The sequence below is a fragment of the Pteropus alecto genome, unplaced genomic scaffold (genome assembly GCF_000325575.1).
Source record: "Pteropus alecto unplaced genomic scaffold, ASM32557v1 scaffold101, whole genome shotgun sequence".
Taxonomy (NCBI): Eukaryota; Metazoa; Chordata; class Mammalia; order Chiroptera; family Pteropodidae; genus Pteropus; species Pteropus alecto.
In genome coordinates, this window is record NW_006432945.1 from 8181412 (window position 1) to 8206427 (window position 25016).

General features: G+C 45.2%; 1 protein-coding gene across 7 annotated transcripts in view; it reads left to right on the plus strand.

Annotated features, from left to right (window-relative positions):
• Nucleotides 1-25016, plus strand: part of NMNAT2 (nicotinamide nucleotide adenylyltransferase 2) — a 138920-nt gene that overhangs the window by 53606 nt on the left and 60298 nt on the right. The window lies entirely within an intron of this gene.

Here is a 25016-nt window from a genome sequence, read left to right on the forward strand (position 1 = left end):
TCTTGTTTAAATAGTTTTGACTATAAGTTTGCTGCTATAACTCTTAGCACTGTTCTGTGTAGGTAATATATCTTTTTCTCTAGTTGCTTTCAGATTTTCTCTTTGAGCTTCATGAGTCTGTGGTGTTTTGGTGTTTTTCATTAATTTTGCAAAATTCTTGGTTGTTATTTCTTCAAATATTTCCGTCATTCATTCTCTCTCTCTTTTTCTCTTTTTTTGGATTCCAAACACACATATTTTTAATGCTGTGTACTTGATATTGTCACACATCTCTCAGATTCTCTAGTTGGTTTTTTTTTTTTTTGCTCTTCTTTCTCTTTGTGTTCCATTTTTTATAATTTCTATTCACCTACTTCTTAGTTCACTAATTTACTGATTCTTCATTCACCTATGTCAAGTTTACTGATAAGCCCATTGATAACATTCTTAATCAGTATTCCTGTGTTTTTGATTTCTGGTATTTTCATTAGATTCTTAAAGTTTTCAGTGCTGATGAAATTATCTATCTGATCTTGCATGTCGTTTGCTTTTTCCATTAGAGCTTTGAACACATCAATCACGGTTATTTTAAATTCCTAACCTGATAGCTCCAACATTTGAGTCATTTATGAATCTGATTCTAATGATTGCTTTTTCTCTTCAGGGTATGTTTTTATTTCGCCTTTTTTGTATGCTTTGTAATTGTTTTAGTGGAAAGCCAGACATGTTGTATAGTACAGCAGATAATAATGTGAGTTCATATATTTTTTTATGCTTGAAAATGAGCACACCTTGCCTTTCGGCAGACCTTGAGTATAGGAAGTTTATGTTAATCCAGTTCAGAAGGCGTGGGGTTTGAAGCTCATCGTTGCCGTGGTTACCTTAGTGCACCAAGGCTTCACCTTACTCTATTGATAACTTCTGTTTACCGTGTGGACTAATTTACAAGAGGGTTTTTGTCCGTGTCTGTTCTCTGCTTGACTTTCAATCTTCCTACTTGGATTTGGGCCAGCCTTTGCACTGCTACCCAGAGAGAACCTGCCTCTTGCAGCTCTCCCAGCTGTCTTCCAGTGTTATTTTTACTCGACGCTTGCTAGTGTGGAGAAGGTAGGTGGGGGAGAGGCCATTCTTTGCCGTCCTGATTAAGCTTCAGCTGAAGACAGACGTTATGGGTCTGGGACACTGGGGTGTGGCTTTCTCAAGCGTCATTGTGCCTTTTCCAGATGTAATGCAGGGCCTGGCATGCGTGCCGGCCCCTCCACCAAGGGTGGAGTTTTCTTTTTCTCCCTCATTCCCGTGCACCAGCTTCAGTGAGTTTCCACTAGTGCCCTCGGACTGTTTTCTTGTTCTTATGTTGACTGTTTCCTTCCTTAGAGAAATGAGCGAGATGGAATTTCAGCGAGTGGCTGTTGTTCTCACCACATGGAAACTTTCTCCCTGATAGTCCCTGGAAACCCTCAGCAGGGTTCCTGGAGGAAAATATCTGCAAAGAGAGCTTTCTTTTTGACAATCAACTGAGCAGAATTGGCCTCCCCTTATGAATTTTAAGCCTTCCAAACAGTTCTCAGGCCAGAGGAGGTGGCCACTCTACCTCGGCATGGAGGGGGCTGCTGGAGCCCCTTAGACCGGGCCATTATGTTTCTTAGAAAATATCTTCCAAGGCTTGTCTTCACTCTGCCCATCACATAGTCAAATACATCTTCAAGATCATAAACTTCTATATGCAAGAACAGTGGATCCCAGGTTTAAATTTCATGAGACCATAAAATTAAAACAAAAAAATAATTGGAAGGATAAACACTAGGTACTTGACCTCTTATTTTTCAGACCAAAAATCACCCACTTGCCTTTCATCATTTCAGTGCGAAAGGACAATAATATCCCCACGCCCCAAAGTACAAAAGATGTGCTCAGAATAGCGAACGACCCTTTACTTGGCATAAATGTAGCCCTTTGAAGAACTCACGAAAGTGAACTTACTTTTTATCTTTACCACCATAGATCAATGGGTTGTGTTTAGTTGTGGACCAGCACAAGCCCTCAGCCCAGCGCTCAGGGGCTTGCTGTAGAGCTTGGCTGCCTTGTCGTGTGGTTGTGTCTTCTATATTCTTATTGTGACCTCTTAGAGAGAAAGATCGTGTCATATGCAGCTTTGTTTTTCCAACTTGACCCTCAAATGTGACCCGTTTAGTAGTTGTTCAGCTGATAATAATGATTAATATTATTAAATTATTAATACCACAATATATTATTACATAAATACATTAATTATATGTGTGTGTATATGGAGCTATTATATGTATATGTGTGTATATGTATGTGTGCACGTATGTGTGTGTGTGTGTGTGTGTGTGTGTGTGTGTATGGCCTATACATGTTAGCTGAACTGAACTGGCATCGTGTCGCGCCCTCCTCAGAATGCCTTAGGTCCTCTCCCAATGTCTCCCTAAGCCTATCTGGAAGGACGGGAATTTACTTTTATTTCCTTTCATCTTAATATCATCTAGTGAATGCCCACTATGAGCAAGGAGTTTTTTGTTTGTTTCGTTTTGTTTTTGTTTTGTGCTGTGAGAGAGAAAAGGGTAAATTAGACAAGAGTTTTTCCATTAAGTGGTTTGTAATTATTATGTACACAGGTATTTGTATTACTAAGCAGAGTGTGATCAATGACCTAATTATAAGTACAAAGTGCCATGGGAACAGAGAAGAAAGTGTTCATGTGCCCGTTTACTCACAAATGCTCTGAGTGGCTGCTTTATCCTGGGCTTAAAGTGGAGGAAAGAGAATAACTGTGGGCTTTGCTTTTGACAGATGGTAGTAACGAGGTCATACTACCAAGGAGTAAAGAAGTAACAGGATGTGGGAAGAGCCAATGGTAGGGAGCTCAGGGTCGGGAAAGCCACCGGCCAGCGGCAAGTGGTCAGAAAGGTGATTAGTGCTAACTTGGGGAAATCTGGGAAAGTGGCTCTTGAGTTGTCCTTGAGGCTGGGTAGAACTTGGAAATGTGGACATGGGGGAAGGAATTTGCCACGGAGGAGTAGCCTGGGCCAAGGCGTGTAGGAAGGCGAGGACAGGTCAGGATCAGGAAATAGAAAGTGATAAAGTGACTGGAGAGGCTGGCCAGACAGAAATAGTGCTTAATAAGTATTTGTCCAATGATTAAATAAGTCAATGGCAGCATCAGATGTGGGTCATTGTTAGTTTGTTTATCTGTTTTGGTAACTAGTGGCGAGGAATTTTGAGTAGGGAGGTGGTCCGATCATAGTGGGATAGCAGCTCTGTGGAGGACAAATGAGAAGCAAGGCCGACTGGGGTGGGGACACGAATTAGGAAACCTTGGTGATTGTCCTAAGTGGCCTGCCTGCTTTCAGTCCTGGAAGGCCTGATTCTCTGCCTCTGTGAAAAGCCAGGCTGGAACGCTTCCTTCTTTTGCAATTGTGGTTCAAGGGATGTCAGCACTCAAGTTAAATGCGGGGTGTGCTTAAACACACACTGGGAACATCGGCAGGCATCCTATTTTTAGGGAGAGGACTAAGGTCTCCCAAACGCATTTGTACCAAGGTTAGCCTGGCTCCTAGGAAGGATCTAGTGAGGTGACACAGAACCTGACTGTCGGCCCTGAAGATCTGAAGATTGTCCAAGCCTCTAACAGTCTGGGCCTTGATGCTGCTGGTTCATCTTAGAGGGAGGACGGAAGGCCACCTGATGGCCCTCTCTTAGCCCTCCTCATCCACTCGGCGTTGACATCAATAAACGATGAAATCCCAGGGCCCAGGTTAACTAAGTCTGCGTTCTTTGCATGTGGTACAACACAGTTTGAAATTCAAAAATCCAAATGCTCTGAAAGAAAAGCAAATACAAATTAAGTTCTGGAGGAATCTGTCGGCATTTACTTTGCTTTCTTCTCCTCTTTAAGCTAACACCATTTCCCAAAGCTCCGATGTGAATCACAGCCCTACTGGAAGGAACGATGATGACTCTGGCCTAGTTTAAGCAGATGATCCCCCACAAGGTTGGGGAGAGAGGCTCTTCTGGGAGGGGTGGGGGCAGTAGGAGGTGCTGAGGCCGTGGCCTCAGGAGGGCAGAATGCCAGGTGTGGAATGGCTCAGGTGAGGTGGCCTGGAGCCAGGCAGACCCTGGAATCTACCTTTCCAGTTGACGAATCCATTGCTGGTGCTTTTTTATTTCATTAATGCTTCTTGTTAAAATTCTTTAAAGATACTATAGCTTACTAACTGAGTGTGGGCTTGGGTGAAATAGAACTGGTTTAGACCTCATCCCTAGCTGTGTGACCTTGGGAAGGGTTATTTAAGTTCACTGAACTATAGTTTGCACCCCTATAATTTGGGGACACCTGGAGTACTGCATAAAGATTATATGACATAATATATGAAATGTGTTTAGCAAAATGGAGGTAGTGAGCACTTAACAAAAGGTATTTTTTCCTTATTAATAGTAAAGAGTAAAGTTAACTACCTTAAAGGAGGAGGCAGAGGCCCTAGAGGAAAGGCAGACCCTCGTTTGGACGCTCGTTCTTTCCTCGGTGACTCTGGAACTTTGTGGCTGTTCTGAAGCTTTTTTCCCAGCGGTTATTGCAGGAGAGGCCAAGGGTCCCAGTCAGATGCAGAGCTGGCCCCGGACAGTCAGCCCTGTTACATCTGTGCTCATTCTCTCTCCTCTGGGACGTGGAGGGAGGAGAGGGGAGAAGAATCCGGTGGTGCATTCGCCCATGTAAAGGGCCCCACAGATAGGACTTTGGAGACCCACCTCGCATAGAGAATACAGATTTCTAAAGAGAACCAGACATTTTATTTGGCAATGTTACCTGGCCTTTCCCCATCAAGGAGTACCAGGAAATGACACCTGGAAGAAGCTAGTCTCTATGGAGGGAGCGGTCCGGGGCCCTCTCATCTGACCTCAGTAACCACCCCCCGCACTCTGGCCCAGTAGCTCTGTGTAAACTCTGTCTGCTCTAGGGATGGGACATGTGGGCCTGGACTCGATGTCCACTTGGGGGACCTGTTCCTTCCATGTGGAACCCAGAAGATGAAAGATTCGCTCGCTCTGGTTCACAAGGAACATCTCCAAGAAGGTCCCTCTCACCAAGGACACAGGGTTGTTAACCCCCGATAGTCACCCCTGCCCCCATTCCCAGGCCGAGCTGCTGGATGGCATCAGGGCCACATTCTTTTTAGAGCCCTAGAGTACCTTATCCCTGTAATAACAACCCTTTAAGCCCAGACATTCATCTTGGTCCTTTTCTGGGGTCACACTTTTGGATTTTGAGTTCCAAACTCTCCTTGGCAATTATCTAGCCATTAAATAAAAGGGAGGGGGCATTTTTTGCTGCTTTCTTTGCAGAAGCAAAACACTTTAAGTAGAGGACAAGGAACCAAGCAATTTTGCAGTAGGTTCTGAACTTTAGCCTCACTAAAAATCTATTTTATTTTGAAGAACAGGAAGGACCTGGTGTTCCATCTGCTGTTGTGCACGGTGGCCCCACGCTGATGGTATTTAATTTTCTATAGCTCAAGGCTATAGAAAATGTCTCTACTGACATTTTTCTACTTCTGCCTCCTCTCCTTCTTTCCTGTGTCTCTATCTTCCTGGTTTGCTAAGCATCTCTCTCCATTTTTTTTTTCACTAGTCAATGCCCAGCTTCCCAGTTCCTCGAGAAGAGGCCTTTGTTTCTGGAGTCCTCCCAGAGCCTTCCCTTGTTTGTCTGAGATGCAGTCATTGTGTGCATAACTCATCTGTTTCTTTAACACCGTGGCTCCTTGCAAAGGAGAGATAAAATTTGGGAAGCACAGCAGCTCCCCGCTTTCTTTGCCCTTTAGCCACCAGCAGACTCAGCTGAGCTCAGAACACCCCAGAGTTTCAGGCCTTTTAAACTCCTCAAATTTACAGTTTCAGGAAACTTGCCTCATGCTCCCAGTGGTGGCTAAAAGCATCAGTCAAACAAACGCTCATCTCCTTTCCTTTCTTTTCCTTTCCTTTCCTTTTTTTAGATTTATTTTTATTGGTTTTTATGGAGGGCCTGAGGGAATCCGCCCTGAAATATTTGCCCAGGCAGTTCGCTCTTCTTAAGTAAAAGCGCTCGCTGGGCCTTGCAGTCAGCACCGTGCACTCTCTCGCGCTCGCTCGCTCACTCTCGCTCGCTCCCTTACTCACCTGCTGAGTCACTGAGTCTCTTCCTAGCACCTCCTGTGTGGCCGGCACCCTGTGAGACTCTTGGGGACAGTGGTGAGCACACTGAGCCCTGCAGGAGCTGTCCAGCCTGCCTGCTGACCGAGGAGATGGAAGTTCAGGCTCGGATTTGTTTTTTTATAGCGTCAGTTTTATTGGGAGCCCAGCGGCATCCCATTCTTCTTATGTTCCTGCCACTACTTGAGATACAAGAGGCAGCACATATTTTTTCTGGGGATTTTATTTTATTCCCCCAGGATCAGCAAGTCCCAACCGCTCCTTCCCCTCACCCATACCTCATTCTCTTCCTCCTCCTTCTCTCCCCAGCACACTTGGTAGCTCCAGCAGCTGGGGACTGGCTGGGCTCCAACATGTTCATGGAAGTTTTTCAGATTTCTTTCCAAGGAAGGGTGATGTGGAGGAGGAAGAGGGACGGGAGTTCGCAATGGTTGAGTTTCTGCTCTGTGTCAGGCACTGTGCCTCATGGGTTTGCAAGTTCATTTTCACTTAACCCTCATTCTCAGCGTGCTTGTAAGGCAGATAATATCATTCCCACATTAATGAAGAAGAAATGGAAGCTGAGAAAAGGTCACACAAATTATCCAAGAGTAGACATTTAGTACATCACATAACCGTGCCTGGAACCCAGGTCTATCGGAATCCAAAAGTCAGATTCTTGCCACTGCAGCCTGCGTGTGTGAGTATGTGTGTGTGTGTGTGTCGGTGTGCGCGTGCGTGTGTGTGCACGTGTGTGCACGTGCACTAAAGGATAAGCTAGGAGAGGATAAATTGAGCAGTAAGCATCATGCCAGCTCCTCCTCCCACTCTGAGCCCTGGACCTGAAGAGCATCTTGCCACCCTTCTGCTTCTGGTGTTGAACAGATGAGGCATTAAGGTAATGAGGTATCTGGCTCAGGCCCCTGAGGGATTTCTACTTTCATTCATGTGGCCTAGTGGGCTCCAGAGCCAGACTGCCCAAGTTCTAATCCCGGCTCTTCCATTTGCTAGCTGTGCTACCCCGGGCAAGTTGCTTACACTGTCTGTGCTTCAGTTTCCTCTTCTGTAAAGGGGATAATAATAAGATTACTGTCCTTATTCCTAGAATAATCAAAGTCATAGAGACAGAGAATAGAATGGTGGTTGCCAGGGGCGATGAGAAGGAAGAAATACTAGGTTTTACGTTATGTATATTTTGCCTCGATAATAGAAGAAAGAGTGCCTTTCTGCAGGAGTTGAGGGAGGCTTGAATGAGAAAACGCAGAGTAAATGCTCCAGAGACGGGAGCTTTTCCTTGCATGCTCCAGCCCTGGCCTTCTCTAGGGCGGTCCTGGAAGCCAGGGCAGAGCTTTGTGGCATGCACCTGTCACTTGGCCCAGGGATGAAGAGTCTGGAGCAGCTCCCTGTGCGTGGTTCGGCAGCTGTCAGGCCGGGGCTGGCTACCGTGCGTTTTAATGGAAGAGCCTCGCTGCCCACGTCAAACGCCAGGGTTATAAATGGAACGCTGCTTGCTAAATTGCCCCATTTTGCACAGACTCACTCCATAAGTTGCTGGCTCTGACGTGAGGCTGAATTTGGTGGTTAAGCCAGAACAAGAGAATTATGAACCCATGGAGGAAAACATCCAATTAAATGGCATCAACACAGCATGTCTGAGAAGAGAATGGTGTTTTAATGTTTTCACTTGCCTTGCCCACAAATATTTATGGAGTGTCGACAGGGAGGGGTGGAGTGCAAAGTGCTGAGAGTTCACATCCAAGGACAGCCAGCGGCGTGTGCAGCAGAGGGAAGCAGAGGGAAGCAGCCACACACAGCAGACCGCGCCTGCGTCCTGCTGGACCTTCAGACTTCCTGCACGCAATTCTCCCCAAACACTCCAAATTCAGTTCGGATCGATAGTGTTTATTGTGTGGCGTACAGAGCTCAGAAGGTTGGGGCGTGGAGCTGTTGGCACAGAAGGCTCCCCTGTCTTTGTTCTGGCCTCTGAGGACCGTAGTCCACTGCAGCCACGATGCTCCCCCAGTTCTAAACCCAGAGGACCCTCCACCCCTCAGGAAGCTCCCCAAGGCCCATCCAGCTCAGGGCCCAGGACCGACCCTCTATCTAGCACTCCCCAAGCTCTCTGTGGCGAAGGACCAGGTTTTTATTTTGTTTTGTTTTGTGTTTAATTTCCAATCCATTATGGGTAGATACTTTTATAAAATACAATTTAAATGAATTACCAAAGTCATTTAATAAATGAATGAAGAAATGAAGTAGAAAAATGAAATAAGAAACAAAGAGATACAAAATATAAGGCCACGTTTTAAAATCATTATATCCGACAGACATGAATTTACCTAGTCAAATTGCTCTACAGGTTTCTAGATGCTTACTCTCCATTTTTTGTGCTTATTGTGTGACAGATTAATAACAAAATGGCTGCACCCCGATACTGGCTGCGGGGGCCCATTTTAAATGGCGCTATGCTAGATCGCGGGTCTCCTGAATGGTGTGCAATCAACTGGGGTGTGGAAAGAAAATATTAGCACTTGTTTCTATTTTTATCACCTCTTTTATTTTTGTGTATATTTCGAATGTGCACAGCACAATAGTAAGATAAGACACCTATAATGGATAAATAAGTAAGTTCCATATGGCAAGTTGTGTGCAGAATCCTTTCACTGAGAGCTATGTGAGCAAAAACATTTGAAGTCTCCTGCCGTGGACTACTCACATGAAAGCTATCAGTGACCCTCTTTGAGGTCGTCTGTTATCTTGCACTGGGCTCCTCTTATTTAAGATTTTATATATCTATGACTGTTCTAAAATGATAAATTCTTTGAGGGCAGGAACTATGCCTTATTACTATCTATTTATTAAGCCGAGAAAAGCATGGATGGGATCCCGGGCACTGCGCTAGGATATGGGAACATAAAGATGACTAGGAATGAATCTCCTCTCTTTAGGGTGAACATGTCAAAGTTAAGGACAGAGATTTGCAAATTAATAATTGTTTTTAGTGTCACACGTGAGATTGAATAAGAAGTATAAGAACCAAACTTAGGCATAGAGACAGGTTAACTCCGTTGGAGGTGGTTCTCAGAGACCACCCAGAGGAACGGATACCTGAGAAGATATTGAGAGAAGACCAGGCTTTGTGTGGCTGACAGGAGCAGGTAGGACATTCTGGCTTATATGAGCCTGCAATAAGGCATAGAGTTATTCACACCCATTATGATTATTTAAAAAAAAATCAGAAAATAACAAGTGTATGTGAGGATATGGAGAAATTGAAACCCTTGTGCACTGTTGGTGGGGACTGTAATGGTGTAGCATCTGTGGAAAGCAGTATGGCAGTTCCTCAGAAATTAAACAAAGAATTACCATATGATCCAACAATTACAATTCTGGGTCTATTGAAAGCAGGAACGCAAACAGATATTTGTACATCCACATTCATAGAAGCATTTTCAGAATAACCGAAAGGTGGAAGCAACCAAAGTGTCCATTGATGGATATACGGATAAACAAAATGTGGTATATACGTACAATGGAATATTATTCAGCTTTAAAAAGGAAGGACATTCTGACATATGCTACAACATGGATGAACCTCGAAGACATTGTGCTGAGTGAAATAAGCCAGTCGCAAAAGGGCAAATATTATATGATTCCACTTATATGAAGTACCTGGAGTAGTCAAAATTATAGATAGAAAACAGACTGGGGTTGCCAGGGGCTGGGGGCAGACAGGAATGGGAGTTGTTTTTTAACGGGTACAGTTGGGAAAATGAAAAACTCCTGGAAGTGGATGGTCGTGATGGTTGCACAACAGAGTGAAGGTACTTGATGCCACTGAACTGTAGACTTAAAAATGGTCGAAATGGCAAATCTTACGTCATATATATTTTACCAAACACTTTAAAAAAGGCAAAAAGTTACCAGTGACACGGCATGTTCAGAGCACAGTGTCTTCTGCACCTCACTATGGCCAGACCAGTTCAGAGGAGAGGAGGGGGGAGCGAGGAGACACTGTCCCTCCCTCGCACACCCCTCTCCAGCTGCTCACTCCCTTTGCTCCCTACCTGGACTGCCAGCTTTTACGGTAGCCTTACCTCTTCGTAGCCACGTCACCTCCACCCATAAGTGCACTCACCGGGGACCGGCGGCGGCCCCACGCCTTCCTGGAATGGCTCACGGTGGCCTCTTTCATGCTAAATCCCATGGACACTCCAGTGTCCTCGACATTACTGATCTCATGCTCCTTGTCGAAACTCTCCTCTCCTTACAGTTCTTGGATTCCCTGCTGCCTTCTCCCGGTTCCATGTTTCCTTTGCACGTTTCTCTCTCTCCAGTTGTCTCTCCATGAAGATTTCCCCCCACATCTCGTGGGTTCTCTTCTCGTGTTTGGTAGCCTCCTCTTGCTGGCTCTCATTCCCTCTTACTATTTATCGTTTACATTTCAGTGACTCCCAAATCGATGTCTCTGTTCCCAGATCTCTCACCGTAGCATAAGATCTGGATATTCATCTGCCTCTTAAATGTCCCTCTGTCGGCTCACGCTCAGCCTATTATCAGTGGCACCACCATCTTTCCCACCCCGCATCACGCCCCTTTCCTCTTCACCTCCGACATATCTTCTGTTAGCATCTCGTTAATTCCACCTCCTTTCCACGTCTCAAGTGCATTTCCTTTCCATGTTGATAATGATAATACTTTTTATAAGGCTACTACTATTTTTGACCACTGTGTGCTCTTCGTAGGTGCAGACTTATTCGTCTTGGAATCCTCAAGCTAACAGAGTGCTTCGCTTGCTGCGTAGTGCTAAGTCTAATGAATAATAATAATGATAATGAAAATATCTGATGCCTATATGGTGCTTAATATGTGCCAGGCACTGTTCTAAGCACTTCACGTGTAATAACTCACTCAATTCTAACAATTACCCAATGAGGTAGATACTATAATTCCTTTTACAAATGAAAAACTGAGGCACAGAGGGGTTAAGCGACTTGCTCAAAGTCCAGCTTGTAGAAACTCAATGTTGAATGTATGAACGAAACCGTGAATGGATGAATAAATGCATGAGGCCAGAAACGTGGGCTGGGATGTGGTAATTTGTGGCTTGCTTACAGTTAGTAGATTGGGAGCTGTTTCTTGGGTTTCTTTCTAAGGCAGCACTAATTGTTTGTTTTGGCAGTTGTAGTTTGCCCCAAGGTATGGTGGTGCATCACGGAGAATAAGAATCTGATATATGTGGTGAAAAGAAATAAGGAGATAAAACATTCTTGATGGCGAGGGAAAGGAAGGTGGCTGGTCCAAGGTGTTATCTCAGTTGGAGATGTGAGTCAGAGTGGTTACCTGCAGTCTGCGCCTGCGGGGTGATGTTGGCATCCGGCCTCGTCCAGCCCTTCCCACACAAACGTCGTGACCAGTGTCCCCTCAGGAAGCCACAAACCTGAGATTTATATAGCACAATGTCCTGGACAACAATCCGGGCTGCTGGCTACCTGTCATTGTCCCTTATTTTAAAAACCCGTTCTTGATACTCACATCTCCTCTACCACATTAGAACCGGGTTGAACTATTGGTTGCTCATTTCCTAATCTCAAAAAATGACGCTGCCTGGACCTGTTTGCTGTCTTCCTCACTTCTTAATCCTCCCCGAGCTTTCTCTCTGTTTTCGTTGGGCTCTGCCTTACAGTTCTGTGGTTCTGCCCCCGCCATTGAGAAAGAAAAACAAAGGGTCCTTCTCCCTCTTCCACTGCCCTGGTGGTTCAACCTTTTCATTTTAAATACGAGCCAACAGAAATCTAGAGGAAGTTGAGGATCTGGTCTGTGAAGCTGGACGGGACTCCTTGTCAGGTTCCGGGGGACGCGGAGTTAGACATTATTCTCTTTTTGCCCGAATGTCTTTCCTGCAGCTTCTAAGTACATATAACAAAACGAAGTATAAATTTATTTTTAATACTTTTTCTGTGATTTCTCCTTTTATTTTTCTACTTAGAAAAATAATTTTTAAAATCTCTTCTGTTTCATTTCTTCTCCGATGGTTCCCCTCTCTAAAATATGCTTTAACATAGAAAAATAAAGGAGTGTGTAGTTTCTATCTTCCCTTCTAGTAATTGTATACAAATGGAGAGGTTGCCCATAGGATACCTGAGGAAAGGTGAATCGTCAGGGCCTGCTCTTCTCACAAGTCTTACCTTGTGTGCTCCAACTGATGAAAATCGCTTTAGGGCAATCAGTGTCATGTGATGTTATCTGTAAATTTGTTTACACACCCGTTTTATCCAACACGCCCTGAGCTCCTTGAAGGCGCAGGTTGTGTCTCATCCCTTCTGTGTTGCCAGTCCACAGCACCATGCCTTGCACACAGCACCTGCTCGATAAATGGCTACGGTGAAAATAGAAGACCGGTCATTCATTCAGGGCTTCTACTCCCTGAATAGGGAAGACTACCTACAGGAAGTGTTCTTTGAGCTGAGCTTTAATGGAAAGACAGCACGTGATAGCAGGAGGAAGAAGGTTGTTTTTATGCACATGGAATAAGCCAAACAAAGGCTTGGAGCAGGAGGCTAAAATTATTAGGTTGCCCATCAGGAAATTAAACAGCCGATCCATTCATTAGCGAAAGAATAAATGACAGGTCTTGTGCATTAGTAGACTCTTAATAAGCAAGAGCCACGTTGTGAATGTCATGTTAGCCAGTCCTCTCAAGTCACCCATTCTTAAGTCTTGCTATTGAAAATCGTGAAGATTGTACAGAGCACTCGTGTGGGAATAGGGTGTTACCATCCCTCTTTTATAGCTGTCTCTGTCCTCCTATTTCTCAGGCTATCGAGATGGTTTATATTTGCTCAGATGATCTCATGCAGACATCGGTGCAGGGTCACGTCACCCCTCACCCCAGAGTGGAGGCTTTGTTGTGTGTCTGTGAGGGGGACCTCATAATAAACTCACAGACCTCTTCCAGTTGGGGTCCCTGACTTCAGACTTCAGTCTACTCCACTGGCCATGTTGAAATTGGTCTGCCAGGGTCAAGTACATCCTCCTCAGGGAAAAACGTGTCTAAAATGAGGGTGAAGTGACAAGAAGGTTTAACAAGTTTCTGAGAGTCTGTTGGTTGCCGCCATCTGTGCTCGACGCTTTTACATCTCATTCGTTCCTCGTCACAGCCATGGGAGAGAAGTATGGCCCCTTTTTACGAAAAATAAAGCTAAGGTTCAGAGAAATTATATCATCCTGCTTGAGGTTACATAAATCAGAGACGAAGCCAGAATCAACTACAGGCAAGCCTTGTATCCTTCCAATGGCTGTTATAAAAATATCTGAGGCCAACAAATAACCCAATTTTAAAAATGAGCAATGGGTTTGAATAGACATTTCTCCCAAGAAGATATGCAAATGGTCACTAAGCACATGAAAAGATGCTCAACATTTTAATTAGGGACTCGCAAACCAAAATCACAATGAGATACTGTTTCATACCCACTGTGATTAAAAAAAAAAGACAGACAATAACAAGTGTTGGTGAGGATATGAAGAAATTGAAGCCCTTATATATTGCTGGTGAGAATGTAAAATGATACAGTTGCTTTAGAAAACAGTCAATTCTTCAGAAAGTTAAATTAAAGATACCATATCACTCAACAATACTACTCCTAGGTATAGACCCAAGAGAATTGAAAACATATGTCCACACAAAAATTTGTATATGCACATCCATAGCAGCATTATTCACAACAGACAAAAGAGGGAAACAACCCTAAAGTCTATCAACTGATAAATGCATAAATGAATAGTGGTATATGTATATAATGGACTATTATTCAGCCATAAAAGAAATGATGTACTGATACATGTTATGACGTGAATGAACCTTGAAAACATTATGCTAAGTGAAAGAAGCTGGACACAGAAGGCCACATATTGTATGATTCCATTAATATGAAATGTCCAGAATAGACAAATCCACAGATAGGAAGTAGATTAGTGGTGGCCAGGGGCTTGGGCGGGGGTTGGGGGAGGGGGGGAGGGAGGGATCTGTGAATATACTAAAAACCACTGACTTGTACACTTTAAAATTAAGGGTGAATTTTATTGTGAGTAAATTTTATCTTAATAAAGCTATTATAAAAAATATATATCTGAGGCCAGAGGGTTGGCTTAAAGCAAGTGTCAGGTAACCATATTTAGGAAAACCCTAACCGTTGGGCACATATTATCAAGCTTTAGAATTTAACAATAAAATGACCAATGGAATCCTTGCTGGGAGTGTCTGTACGTTTCAGGCTTGGAAATGAGGTTCTTGAGAAACGGCCAGAAAGGAGAACAAATACCCCTTTTGGTTCATCACTGAGATATACCACTCAATGCAAGGACTATTCACGTATCTCACAGGGATTAAGATGCTAGAAGTGTACAGTCAACGGGAGACACAACCCGTCATTTATAATACAGTGGTACAATAAAAGTGCCACTACTGCCGGTTCCATCAGTTCATTTATTTAAAAAATATTTATCGAGCATCTAGAGTGTGCCAGGTACTTTGCTAATAGTGTCAGAATTTATCACATTTATTCCCTCACAGACAACTTATAAAGTATTAGCCTCCGCATTCCACAGATGAGAAAACTTAGGCTCACAGAGGTTAAGGTAACTGTCCAAAGCCACGTAGCTAGTGAGTGGCAGAGACAGATCGTGTCCCCAAATTTGGCTGACTCCGAAGCTAAGGGTCAGAAGGTTGGATATAACAGTCAAGAACAAGCAGTGGCTGGCCAAGTGGGGACAACGTGAGGAAGGTGGTGGAATGAGGATCAGCCCAGACCCCGGAGTCAAAGGCCTGCATTTGAATCCTGCCTCTGTCACCTCATGGGGATGTCGCACAGATTTGAAAAGTTATGCATGCAGAAATGCTTACAACAGTGCTTGGCACGTAGTGGACACTCCGTGTGTGGAGTGTTCGTTATTATTATCACCTCTTTTGCACACACGCAGGTGTTCATGGCCCCGAGGTTAGTGACTATCGGTAAATCACTAAAAGGGTGGAAGAGCCTCTCAGATTTAGAGTTGAAGCAATGGTTATCTCTGGGGAGAGGGTTTGGGAGAAGGGGAACGTAAAGAAAGAGGAAGGATGTTTTCACTCTTCTTTATTCTTATGTTCAAATTTTTTACAAGCATGCGTTAATTTTTAAAATAAAACACCGCTGATAAGAAAGCTTCCACCAATAAAAGAAGACTTCTACTTGGGGAAAGAACAAAACCAAACCTAGGGCATCTGTGTTTATTTTAATTGGGAAACCCCAAAAATCAGTCTTCTCCATGCAGCCCACAGCCCAGAGTCTATGTAGGAAGGGGCACAGTGCCAATTCTGCAGATTCACTTACCTTGCTCCTTCAGCCTGTTTTCCATTATGGGTAAATTTGTTGTAATTTGATCTTGACAGATGACCTGGCAGGAGTTTCTAGACCTCAGCTCTGCAGTGGGCACCTCTCAGCATCCTCCCTGCCTGGTGCTCCCTAGGTGGGTGATATTTATGGGAGACGACAAACAGGGCTTCCTCTAGGAGATGTATGGGTGTGTGGGGGGTGGGTGGGGTGGGGGGAGACCTGTGGATGTAAAAGTCTGAGAATTTCAATTATGATGAGGATCTGGGGATGGGGAGAGGGAGGAAAAGGAAGCGGAGAGCAGCCGGCATCCTCCCGTGGAAAGACAAGCTGTCTCTCCCATCTCACCCTGGGGAGTGAGCTTGGCTCTGCATCTTCCATCTCGCCCAGCCTCAAATTTTCTGTGTCAGCGCTACAAAGCTGTTTTTCCTCGGCTGAGAGTTGGCTTTCTTGTCTATGAAACGGGCTTCATATTTGCTCCGTTCCAAGGATTTTGGGAGATTTAGTTAGCTTTGGCCCGAAATGTTTCATATAGACTTCTGGGAGCAAAGTATAAAATGAAAGAGAAATAAAAACAAGGCACAGTTGAGCGACTCACTGGGTTTGGAGGAAGCCAAGTGTATGTGAAGCCACTTAATTCACATTTAGACTTGACATCCCACAAGAAGAGGGTTCGAAGCCAGCAAAACTTCAGTATTTTACATTTAACTTCATGTAAGGACAAGGATAGGCTTGGGCATAGCTGCTAGAATGTCGTAAGCAAAAGCACTGTCGTTATCTTGCAGGTGTCTCTACAGGAAGAATAACTAGAAAATTTTTATATCCAGGCTAGAGTCCCAAGAACAAATGCTTTCCAGGGCTTCCTGCCTTTAAACAACACTTGTTTCACGCCTCTGTTGGACGCGGCCTCACACATCAATCCATGTCATGGACTGACCTGTCACTATTATAATCAAGTAATTTGAGCTCCTCCCCCCTACTCCCGACCCTTAAGCATTTTATTTATGCTACAGCAATAAATCTTATTTTGATGATGTGGTGCTTCCCTTCAGAAAGAAGGGATCGGTCCCTTTTAAAGAGAAGTCAAATGGTAAAATGGAAGGAGTCAGAAAATCTTATAATGAAAAAAGCCTCTGAGATCGTGTCATCTAATCCTCGTGTTTTATAGTGGAGGAAATCGAGGACTAAGAGGTTTAGTCATTTTCCCAAGGTGACACAGAGCTAGCGGCGAGGATGCCAGAGGCACATCTCACTCTCCTTCCCCTACATCGTCAGGATGCTGCTGCCTTTGGATCACTCATGCAGTTTAGCTTGAGTGAATTTGGAGTGGTTTGGCAGGGAGCACGTACCAGCTTTAGCGTGTGCCCTTTACCTTTCAATTTTCTGCCATCCAGAAAGGAGGAGGGGGATGTGAGAGGGCAGAAATAAGGGAAAGCTGCACACTCTTGGCATGCCGGAAGATTCTAGAAATATTTTATACCCAGCACATTTAGGAAAGACTAAAATTGCCAGACCAAAGGGTGAGAGAGAAAGGGATGAGGGAGGTCTTCCCAACGATCCTCTCTGGTTGCCGCCACTGCCCCCTATCTGGCTTGCTCTCTGGGTGTCTGTCTTCGACCTGGACACTCAGCTCAAGATGTTATAGAACGTGTTTGCAAAGTTTTTACTTTTGCGTCTTTGCTTGAGCCTTACCTCTTCCCTTCTCACCCTTCAAAGCCAAGCTCAGAAAATCATGTTCTTCATGAGAGCTCCCCTGCAATAATATTCTAGTGGATTTGAAGTCTCTCTCCCTGAGCCACCCAAGCATTTGGCCATGTCACCTAGGTTCTGCCATAGATTATTTTAGTGCACTGTTTCTACTCCTCACCAACATCCTCCACACTCTGCTCTCCTGTCCCCTCCATAACCATCCCATATCACTCATTATAAGCTTTTCTAGGGCATGTGTGTGTCTTATTTATCTTTCTATTACCCGTAGCATATGGAACAGACCCACTGTGGGCACTAAAATTGAACAGATTATTGGCTGTGAATTGTAACAGTAGACCTGACCCTCTTAATGAAAAGTTGCTTGGTTTTAGAAGCTCATGTTCAGACGGATCCAGTTTAATCTAGAAAGCTTCACCTTCCACTGCCATAAATAGTCCCTGGCAGCCTGAAGGAATGTTAGCACCCTCCAGAGGCGAACATTTCTCACCTCCTTGCTAGTTAACTCTGCTTGTTTCTATAGCACACATAGTCATAACCAGCTGGCTCAGACCCATGGTTTATCCAGCTGGTCTTGTCTCTGGCCTGACAGTGGGGCCCATGGTCTAACAAGATTCAGGTCGAGTCCAAGTTTAAACAAAAGATTGAGATCCAGGACAAATGTAGATGGAGATGATGCTACATTTTTATACTCTGTAATTTAGCAGGTACGTGCTAAACTACATACCTGGCTGGCCCGGGTCCTGGCACCCTGGGGCACTCCGAATATTGCTGATTAGAAAACCTCAGAGTCAACAAGCTACTTAAATGCACCCAACAGGCTGGCTATTCACTGGAAGTGGCTCTAAGAGTCTGCGGCTCTCTCTGACTGACAGGGAACAGCATAGCATAATGGTTAAGAACGAGAAGTGTTTGGACAGAACTGGGTGAAAGCCCAGGCTCCAGCGCTGCTAATGGAGTGATGTAAGATGCTTAATCTCCGTACGGCTCACTTAGAACCGTCTATAGAATGGAGTAATAAATAGCCCACTTCATGGCATAGTTTTGAGGATGATATGGGATTTTGCATCTCTCAGTCGTGTCAGACTCATAGTAGATGCTCAGCACATGCCAACTGTTGTGAGTCTATGACTCCCATGTGCCTAGTAGTAGATGCTTGGCCCCTTGAGCAGCAGCTCTTCATTGGTTCTGGCTTTTAAGCAGGAAGTGCTGCTCTCAGAAGACTAAGCTGAGCCCACTCTACTCTCAGTGGAGGTCTGAGATTTCCCAAAGAAGTGCCTGAGCCTGGGAGAAAGGCAGCAGAGGCTCCACAGGTTAGAACGACAGCACTACCTGTACAGGCCCAGAAACACGTTGCGAGCAGAATCTAGGCTGGACCCAACTGAGAGTTAGCCAATGGAGTCTGTGGAGCGCAAGCTGCGGGAGCCCACACCAGGGCTACGTGTCTGAGCTTGGCCTTGTTAACCTCTCCCCCAACCAACACATGTAATGCACATTTATTAATTCATTCACTCAACGAAATGTTATTAAGTGCCTGCTCTGTGCCTGGCACTAAGCTCATGGAGTTTTCATTCAAGTCGGGAAGACAAGATGTCGATCGGTTTGCCAGAGGAATGACAATATAGTGCTGGCTCCCAAACCTTAGTGTGCATCGGGAACCTCCGAAGGGTTTGTGGAAACACAGATTGGGTGCCCACCCTCTGTTTCTGACTCAGTAGGTTCAGAGTGAGGCCCAGTCATTTGCGTTCCTTGTGAATTTCCAGGTGCTGCTGATGCCACTGGAGAACCCCTGATATATAATGACAAACTGTGAGAGGTTCTCCCGGGAAAAATACAGGGGGTTCTGAGATAGTATGTCGGAGGGCCCTAACTCAGATCTGAGGGGTCTTAGAAGTCCTCTCTGAAGAAATGGGGTTTAAACTGAGACCCGAAGCTGGACCGTCGGGAAAGATGGGGGGAAGCATGTGGCGGCTGTGATGGCGAATGGGAGAACGGAGGCCAGTGTGGCTGCAGCCTGGCGGGCGCTGGGGCAGCCGTTCGGGCAGAGTCCAAAGTACAGGGGTCATAGGTCATCGGGGCCTTGTAGCGGAAGAGTTGTGGGCTATGTGCTAAGTCCAGTGGGAAGACTGCACTGAGTTGAGCGATAGAATGACACATTCTTTCTGATTGATAGTCTAAAATTTTAACTCACCGCCACCAATGGATTGCAAAGAGGCAGAGATGGTAACGGGGGAGTGGTTCGGAAGAGTATACAGAAATCGAGGCAAAAAATGGTGGCTTGGATGTGGATGGTGCCTACAGTGATTGAGAGAAGTCCGTAATCTGGGATATTGTTTGGAGGTAAAATTGATGCAGTCTGATGATTCATTGGATGTGGGAGAGAGAGAGGAAAAGAAAAGCGTTGAGGATGCTTATAGGCAAATAGGGTGAAATTATAAGAGGATAGGTCTGATGATCTTTCTGAGAAAGTGATGAAAGTTTTGTGTTCGTGGCTACTGACAGTCTTTATTTAATCTAACCACCCACCCTTTCTACCCCATTCCCTTCTCATCTCCTTGTTATCAAGCCAGTCTCTACCCATCTGCCACTTCTTTGGGCAAGTTAATCTGTTTGCTCTGACAATAGGCTATCTGAAGATGAAGGCAAAGACTCTGGTAAGTTCGATCAAGACTTGTGGGCTTGGGTCCCCAGTTTGACAAACATGGTGGGGAGAAAGGATTGTCCACGCATACAGACTCTCTCCCCCTTTCAAGCTTTCTCTATTTAATTCTTAAAACATTAATTAGAGAAAGCTTAATATCGTCATCCGTATTTTACTGAAGCGACACTGAACCAGAGCAACATGTCTCGCTCTCTCCCAGGGAAGCCACTTACAGATCGAGCGTTTGGGACTTCGGGCTCCCAGGTACCTCATCGGGGCCTCTCTCTTGCTCAAGCAAGTAGAAGTGGGTCACGAGTTGCAATTAGGGACGGGAACAGGATGTTCCCAGCTGGAGGTCTGAGTACCAGTGAGTCAAAGTGGAGGTTCCCATGGCAATGGTAAAGCCACCTCTTTTCTGAGACCAGAAACCTAGCAGTATGGGGGTGAGTCAGCTGCTGCTTTGAAAACCTGTTGTAGTTCTTCGCTTTCATGTCTTAGGTTGGAAAGATCTGCGACGACCGGGTTCCTGGGCATTTGACAGTTTCGGATGGTTTTCCACATGGTGTTGTGGTCTCAGGATTGAAGCCTAGAAGCGTCATCTCATGTCTTTCCCGTTTCGCCGCACCGTCCCCAGTGAATGATGGACTTAAGACTTCAATGGAATAAGATTTTCTACTAGCTTAAAAGTCTTCCTCAGGGCATTATAAAATTTTTCATCTTTTCTGATTCTGAAAAATATCAAGAAGGGAAGGATGAATGAAAAAGATCTGGCTGATGGTTTCCAAAAGATCTCTGAGATCTTCTGTCTCTTTAGGAGGTTGTGTTCAGGAAGAGATGGCCCTCCTGCCTGAGCCCCCTCTTTATGTCCCCAGGCTCATCTGGTCCTGTTGCATTCCCAGGCCATGCAGGCACCTTCATGCTCCATCTCAGGATGAGTCAGAGAATTCTTGAATCACAGAATGTCAGAGCTGGGGAGTGCTTCAGTCAGAGAGGGGTGAGCACTGAGCAGCCTGAGGCTGTAAGACTTCGGTCATAGTGCAGGACCTCATTGTGGTCACTGTGTTCCTCAGACCAACAATTAGTTTTATAGGTCCAGTTTTCATAAACCGGCTCACAATAACCAGGTTTGCAATAAGTTAACATATAAACTCAAATGTCCACATGTGCCTTTTACAATGGGGGATATTCTACTTCAGAGACCAGAATTCTCACATCCCTTATCCAGTGTCAGAGTATTTGGGAGACAGAACTGATTGTCAGAAGCTTACTTAGCAATCAGAGCTTCAGAGCAGAGGGCAGGGGATGACCTTAAATGATCTTTTATCTTTGACAGAAACCCCTGATGAACTACCTCTGCCCAACAGCAGACACTTCTGGGTTATGGCAGAATGTTGGTCTGACCCTGAATTAGCTGTTCTCTTCCCAGGACAGCCCTGGGAAAGGAAATACTGATAAGTTCTGCTACTTTTGGCTTATATGGGGTCCACTCAGACCATATCCGTATTGGTATTACATTCCATTTTATTGGATTTCAACTGTCTTGATGGTAATATTATTTGCAATTATGTCCACACCGTGGTCACCTGGTCTCCTGTTTTACTGACGTTCTCTCTTAGGATGGGTTGATTGTTAATAGTGTTCTTTTCCAAAGGTGTTCAATTTTTATATTTTTATAGTGAGCTCAGTAGAGCCTCCTCCAGGACTATAAAAAGACCAGCAGCTTTCCCAATTCAACACTTTAGAACACAAATTCCCAATGCCATATCCCCAGGCCACCTTGCCTTGAACACTGCCAATAGTGGGGAGCTCACCACCCTCTGGGGGCTCAGTTCTTTCAACCAAGGCCCTAGGCTGAAAGAGGTGAACCAACCACAGATAATATCAATGTCCTCATGTGTCTAGCACCTGCCTTGTGGATGAGATTTTTTTTCTCGAGTTGCTAGAGGGGACATAGGAGAAGAATAAGTGATCAGGAATGGGTGGCCTGTTTCTAAAGTTTTTCAGTGAAGGAGCGTTCAGACCTTTACAGACTTGGCATTTTGTGTCTTCAGCATCCCTAGAGCTTGTTCATTCACCTAGAACTACACCCATGCATCCAGGGCTCCGAATGTTTGTTATTTTGATGGCGAACCATCAAGAAAGGTGAACCCTGTGGCCCAAATGAAGAGTTGTCAGGACAAGGTTGGGCCTATCATGGAGGGAATATCCTGTTACTGGGATCTCATGAGGCTTGTCAGTGCCTGAAAATCTCCATTGCCTTTGGACCTTTTTTTTTTTTTTTCAGTTGTAGCATTGTACAGAAGGTTCCCTATGATCATGCAACTCGTTTTACATAAAATCAGTAACAGATGAAGATAGAAGCGGCTGAGCAAAGAGCAAGACCCCGAGGAAAAGGAAGCCAGGTGCTGGAACAGCAATCTGGAGCACGCGCCCCTGTTCTAAAGGGGAGAATGGCAATTTTGAGTGACGGTCAGTTGACTGCTAATAGTGATGGGACATGGCTCCCCAGGACCAGCCCCCAGACCCTCAGAACAAGGTTTCATGGTGAGATTTCACTGCCATTTTTGCTGACGCAGTTCTGACATTGAAACTGGGGAGTTTTCTCTCCACTTTTATGTTGAACTCAGTGAGTCAGCTTACGGTTCAAAACCCAGCTGTACTACTCAATAGCTTTGTGATAAAGGAAGGTACTTCATTTCTCTGAGCCTTAGCTCACTCAGCTATTTAAAAAATAAAAGGAAGAAAGAAAAAAGAAAATAATACCTACCCAGAAGGACTGTTTATGAAGATTAAGTGATATTACATGTAACGTGTGGCATGAGGTAGACATGCAATAAATGTACGTAATTATTTATTCTTTTACTTCTTGGAGCAGCTCTCCTTAATGTGTCCCTTAAGAATTTCCTCTACTCCATTTCCAAGAGTATTATCTAGATGTAAAATCATTCACTCACATTTTCCAGAAGCTGAATCGTGATCAAGCCTAATAACAAAAGTGAATCTTGACAAATTAACATCGGCCCTTGAAATTCAGAGATGCATATCCCTTATTAAAGATAACTTACATATTTTAAGTTATAAAATTTGGGTAATTAAAGGAGGGGCCTGTTTTTCCCCCTCTGCCTTCCTTTCTCCTTTTTCTTTGTTCCCTTTATCATCGAGACCTTCAACCTGCAGGATATCTTTGAATGGGTTTATCTTAATTTTCCCTCCTAAATGGACCAAGGCTGACCAGGACAGCTCCCTGGGAATGGGGACCCCTCTCGTCCTCTTGGATACTCTAGGTCATAGCTCTTGTTTGGCGTATGAGTCCGGAGGAAAGGAGGAGGACCTTGACTATCATATTATTCAACTTAATTATTCATAGCACTTTCCATCCTCTATATTTATGCCCCCTGGAAGGTGAGCTCCACGTGGGACTGCGTGTATCTCGTATACCTTTATGTGTTGAGTGTTTGCACAGTCCCTGGTACACAGCAGGTATTCAATTTGTGCAGACTGAACGAATGCATAATGTGTGGGATGGTGGCCTAGTGGGCAGGGTCACACAGCAAGTCTAGGAAAGAGCCAAGCTCAGGAGCCTCTACCAGTCCCCGCCAGGGGAACCTCTTGTTTTGAACTGAGCCGTGCATCTTCCAGCAAGGTCGGCATCAGGTTGGTTTCTGTGTCATCTTCCCTAAAAGAGTGAGTCTCCCAGTTTTCTCTCCAGGCTCCCAGTCTGCAAGGCCGAGATACATTTCCAGCAGGAAATCAGTGTTCGATGTTCCCTTCCTTCTCCAGCATTTATATTTGCAGCCTTGGAAAGCTCATGTCCTCTTCACACCACCCAGATAGGAAATTTCTCCTTTGGCTTTTACACTCTGGGCCCAAGCCACCTGCTGCTGCAGTGGATTGTAGCCATATTATTTAATGCTGCTCTGAGAGCCAACAGCACACTCAGCACTAGACACAAACATGCGACGACACAGCTCTTGACTGCCCCAGAGGCTTGCCCAGTAAGTTACACAGACAATAAAATGCAAAGGAGAAGGCATGTTTTTTTGTTTCTTCCTCTTCCCTTGCCTTCGACATCTGAGCTGCCTGAGAGTTGTCCTGCCCCTTCTCAGTCTGTATCACCATTTAAGGATGACCAGTCCCTTTGTGAGCACGCAGAGAGTTTGAGACGCTGGCTGTGAGTGTGGACAGTTCCTTCCAGCCCCTCCAAGGCTGCCCGAAGGAGCAGAGGCACGTAATCTTGGCAGCAAACATTTCCAAGCTGGCTTTCGATCCTACCACGCAGAACGGAGTTATTAAGCTGAGGGTTCAGGGTCTCAAACCCACAGAGCACTGTCTTTGGGGTGGAAACATAACCCACACGATAGGCTTCACTCGCGCTATTTCTGAACAGCAAAAACCAGTGCCCAGGACAGCGTCGATCGCAAAGCAGACGAGCCAGGCCCCGTGCGTCCAGGGCCAGCTGGCAGGACTATCACGGGTGACGCTGCAACTGCCTGCCTTGCTCTTTGCAACAGACATCCCCGGGGCAGCACGAGCTCTCGCCGTGTCCACACCGGTGTTCCTTCCTCCTGGCGGGCACCCAGCCTGTGCCGTAGGCGCTCGTAAGCATGACGTGAGGAGAAACCGCAATGAGTTCCAAGGATCTGCTTCCTGATCCTCTGCCCGGGCTGTCATTTTGAGGACCGGGATAGAGCAGTAACTGTAGACAGGATGGTCAAGAAGGTCACTCTGAGCAGATGACAGCTAAACGAAGACCTGCGTGATGAGAATATTGTGGTGGTTCAATAGGTATTCGTCGAAGGAATGTATGACCAGATGAATGAATGCATGAACATGAGTAGTAGCAGCGGGGGTGGAGAAGACGGGACATCGGTTAGAGAGACTCAGGAAGAAGAATTGACGGGGTTGGGTGACTGCTCGGATGCAGGGATTAAGAGAGAGAGGAGTCTGGACGGCTACCCTCAATGGCCCTGTGGCGAAATCCACTGAAAGAGGAAGGAGAATGAGCTGCAGAGATGAAGAAAGCAGATCTCGAGTTGCACTTTGGACATGGAGTTTACAAAGCTGGGTTCAAGTTCTCGTTCAGCTGTCCATTAACTGTGTGACCTTGGGGAAGACACTCAGCCTATCAGAACCTC